Here is a 4,289-nt window from a genome sequence, read left to right as displayed (position 1 = left end):
ATGCCCGAAGCGGGGGCTTTGTTCTTGAGAGACTGAAATTTGAATAAGAAATTATTTAGGGGTGTTTTTAAGGAAAAGAAATATGTCTTGGACTACGTATTTAACACAAATCAAAAGCTTGGTTGAAAGGGTGAGTCGATTAATTTCTATGTCAAACATATTAATACTTATTTGTTGTCGTAATCATGTTCGCCTTATATAATTTTTTATTTTTTTGTAGGAAAGAATTGGCAGTATTTTCAGACTTTTTCTTCGTGTCACGGGAAGACATGTTAACCCTTGAACCTGGACATGAAGTTATGTCTTCTGTAATCGATTGTTGGTGCCTACTAATCAATAAGATGATGTATGACCAAACTGCACCAGTTGCATCCTCTCGTTGTTTCTTCGGGCTTAGTCACACCGTACTTGTCCTATCCTCACTCAATGCAATTTGTATAGTTCCAATTTAATTGTAACGTAAGTGTCTAAATTTAATAGCGTTGCCCTTCGTTTGAACAGAGTGTTGAGCTGGATATTTGGAAAGCCAAGAAGAAAGGAATTGTTCTTGACAAAAAGGACGAAATCTGGGCTGGGTGGGATGCTTGGATTCAATCCTGTTTGTTTCCATTTCAACTTGGATCTGATATGGTAAGTGTAAATGTGACCTATTGTGAAGTATAAATGTAATCACACAGAAAGTGTAAATGTCATCACACAGAAAGTGTATATGTGATTTTCACAGAAAGTGTAAATGCCTGGATGTGATTAAGAAGAAAGTGTAAATGTCATGACATATGAAGTGTAAACGTGAGACATAGTGAACTGTAAATGTCGTGAGATATTGTGAAGTGTAAATGTCATGAAATATGAAGTGTAAATGTGATACATAGTGAAGTGTAAATGTCATGATGTATAGTGTAAATGTGATTATATAGAAAGTGTAAATGTGATGACATAGGGAGTGTAAAGGTGACTTAATAGGGAGTGTAAATGTGAGACATAGTGAAGTGTAAATGTGAATATATGGTAAGTGTAAATGTCATGACATAGGGAGTGTAAATGTGAGACATAGTGAAGTGTAAATGTCATGATGTATAGTGTAAATGTGATTATATAGAAAGTGGAAGATAATGACATAGGGAGTGTAAAGGTGATTAAATAGGAAGTATAAATGTCATGACATATAAAGTGTAAATGTGATTATATAGAAAGTGTAAATGTTATGACATAGGGAGTGTAAAGGTGACTAAATAGGAAGTGTAAATGTCATAACATATAAAGTGTAAATGTGAATATATGGAAAGTGTAAATGTCATGACACAGGGACTGTAAATGTGACGAATTATTGAAAGTGTAAATGTGAAATTTTACTGAGTGTATCTTTTATGTCTTTGTTGTCACATCCGCCAGGTCTTCATCCCGGTCTTAACTGGCAATAATGATCATTACAGTTGTGCATGCATAAACTTCGTATCTGAGCAGATAGAGTATTTGGACAATCGTCGCTACGACGATGATTTTGAGAAGCTTCCATATTTTGGAATTTCGCGTATTGCGGTAATAATTATAAAAATCTCCACCTTAATTTGTTCTTTAGTGTATATGTATTCTGGAATTGTAAACACTGTTTTTAAATTGACTATTTTTTTGAAATTCCTTTTACAGTGTGATTTAATGGGCGAGTATCTGGAGTCTAAAGGGTTTGTCAGAGGTTCAAAGGTCGCCGGGTTTAAATTTGTCAATGTCGAATTTAAATGGCAAGGTAGGGGGTATTCTGCGTTTGATTGCGGGGTGTACATGATGATACACATGTTGCTTTTCAATGGGAAGCTTTTTTACTGTGCCTTAGGTGAGATGGACGTTACCAACCTCATCCGGGCTGAAGTGGTGTCGATCCTTATCCTGAGTGACCATAACAAAGTGAGGGAGAGCGTTCGCGCAAGGATTACCCAATTCAGGGAAAAGTATGGTCAAGGTCTGAATTCGGTCTCCAATGCTGCACAGAAGCGGAGTCTGGACGATGAGGAAGAGATTACATACAGTAAACGTCCCCGTGTTGCGGACCCACCCCCTAAACACGTAGAAGGAAGCCCTGTGGTCAATCCTGTAGCCATACAGGCGGAAAGCAGCCCCGTTGTTGTTCAAGTGTGTGTAGATCTTGAGTAGCCAACCTTTGTCACGGTAGTAAGGAGCCGCCCCCGGGCGGGGGGATGGCTTGGGATGCTCAATTGATGTGGGCTGCTTGTACGTGAGACTCTTGTTGTCTCGACCTTCTTACGAAACAATCAAACTTTGGTCAGGGGTGTTCGATCACGTCGAAAGCATGCGGTGGACTATTGCTTGTTAGACGACTACAACTTTAAAAATTCGTTAGTATCTGCCAGACTCTTATAACAGGGCCAATTAGTTACGATATTTAATTTGTAACTACTTCTCAATTTCTTACTACTATACGTGTGTTTCATTGCAGTGAATCAATCTCTTGGTACAGTAGGCATGCCGCGCTACGCCGGTCCGACATCATGTCCATGCTTCCTGAGGTTGTAATGTCGCTTTGTTGTCATTGAGTCTGGGCTGTTTTCTTTGAACCATTTGGAGTCTGCTGAATACTTACTTCCTAGGATGGCCTTCTTTGGGATACGTCATATGGTACCCCCCCGCACAAAGCCTAAAAGTTATACATTATTTTTACTTTTATTATGTAGGCTCACTCACTTCTCTGAACAGGAATGTATCATGCAGCTTTTGGATATACGTGAAGCAGGCTCACAGTCTAATGACATCACTGATCGGCTGTATCACATTTGGGATACCTTCATCCAGGACTATGATAAAACTTTCAACCTGAATGCCGAGTTTATCTTCGTACCTGTCAACATTGGTGGGCACTTTGCATGCGTATGTATAAATTTTGGACAACAAACTGTTGATCTCCTTGACTACCAACATCATGCCAACTGGGATCAGTCTGAAATGTGCAATGTTACTCGCCAAGTGGTAAGTGTAATGCCAATAAATCATTTTCGAAGAGATGAACAATAGATGGTTTATTTAATTGTTAGTGCTTTAATGACAGGCATCAGCTGTTAGCGATTATTTGGATGTCAGAACGGACAGGGGATACGAGATTACTAGCTTTGAGCATCGGCAAATCCCGTTCAGGCGCCAAACACCCCTTCCTAACATAACAGAATCAGGGATTTTCTATATGATGTATATGCTGATGTACAAGGGTCAACCTTTTGAGCATCCAGACTTGGAGAGGAAGAGGAATCGACGGTACTTGGTAGTCGAGTTGGTGGCGACGCTTGTTCTAGCTGACATAAATGTCAACATAGACATTTTTGAAGCAAAGTTGAATGGGTTTATCGCTGCAAAAGAAGATTTATGGGCCAATTTACAAAAGAAGCGCAAAATTAAGGTTGTGTTATCGAAAAAGTAAACAATTTGTGGACATATTTTTGATTGAAATGTATTTTGTTTGGCAATGTTGAAGTTAGAAACGAATGTTTTGTATTTTGGTTGGCAATGTTTACACAAATGTGTAATTTTTAAATTGCAAGTGTAATCATTACAGTAATGAAGTGTAATGGTAAATTACACTAATGAAGTGTAATGGTTGACTATTTTTTGGCAGTTATAATCATAGTTTTTTCAAAGTGTAAATGTGACTAAATTGCAAGTGTAACTGTTAACATACTTGTAATTTAGTCACATTTACACTTTAAGTGTAACTGTTAACACACTTAAAGTGTAAATGTTAACACTGTCAGTGTCAACTTTATCATACTGAAAATGTGAATGTAAATACACTGAAATTGAATTTCAGTGTAAATGTGGTGACATGGGAAGTGTAAATGTGGTGACATGGCAAGTTTAAATGTAATTGGGACTGTGAATGTGAGGACAGCCCAAGTGTAAATGTGAACCAAAAAAAAGTGTAAATGTGAACAAATAAAAAGTGTAAATGTGAATATAGGAGAAGTGTAAATGTGAACAAATAAAGTGTAAATCTGACTAAATTGAAAGTGTAAATGTGAAGATATTCAAAGTGTAAATGTGAGGATAGAGTAAGTGTAAATGTGAAGATATTCAAAGTGTAAATGTGACTAAATTGTAAATGTGAGGATAGAGTAAGTGTAAATGTGAACACAAAGTGTAAATGTGAGGATAGAGTAAGTGTAAATGTGAAGATATTCAAAGTGTAAATGTGAGGATACTGGAAGTGTAAATGTGGAGAAACTGGAAGTGTAAATGTGCTGACATGACAAGTGTAAATGTTAACACCAGTTATTTGAAAATAAGTG

Source organism: Silene latifolia, chromosome 9 (genome assembly GCF_048544455.1).
Source record: "Silene latifolia isolate original U9 population chromosome 9, ASM4854445v1, whole genome shotgun sequence".
In the NCBI taxonomy this organism is placed as follows: Eukaryota; Viridiplantae; Streptophyta; class Magnoliopsida; order Caryophyllales; family Caryophyllaceae; genus Silene; species Silene latifolia.
The sequence above is the reverse complement of the archived record's forward strand: the minus strand, read 5'-3'. Positions refer to the sequence as shown.